Source organism: Apteryx rowi, unplaced genomic scaffold (assembly GCF_003343035.1).
Source record: "Apteryx rowi isolate R43461 unplaced genomic scaffold, aptRow1 scaffold_356, whole genome shotgun sequence".
NCBI lineage: Eukaryota > Metazoa > Chordata > Aves > Apterygiformes > Apterygidae > Apteryx > Apteryx rowi.
Window position 1 is genome coordinate 66441 of NW_020450041.1, and position 565 is coordinate 67005.

Sequence of the window (565 nt, forward strand, 5' to 3'; positions counted from 1 at the left end):
AAAAAGAAGAGACCTGTCAGAAGAATTACATCACTAACGATGCTCTAATGAACTCCAATGCCATCTGAATGCCTTCAGAGCGGATTCTGGCCGGTCACACACCTAACGCATTTTGACGTGTTCATATATGTGAAAAAGTAAGGCAAGGATAAGACAATACACACATTTGATAGAAGGTGGCGTGTCCTTCTGTGACAAGATTCGGGGAAATTACTTGTGAGGAGATCCTTGGATAGGGATGGATGAGAACCAGCAGGATAGGGGGACACGCGCTTCGAGCCACCGCGGCAAGCTGCCCCGGGCCACGAAACGGTGCCAGAGACGCCACCAGAGCAAGCCCGGCTGCTCGCTCGCTCGCCCGCCCGCCCCAGGCCCCCGTTTCCGGCAGCAGGCGACGCCAGGGCGCGGGCAAGCGCACGAGGGGGCCTCCGGGAGCGACCCGGGCAACTGCGCCGGCCCCTCGGGGCTGCCGGGGACGCGACCCGAGCGCAGGGGGCGGCCGCCGCCTCCTGCCCCGCGCGGCCCGCTCCGCCTCGGGCATCCCCGTGAGTCCCCCCGGCCCGGC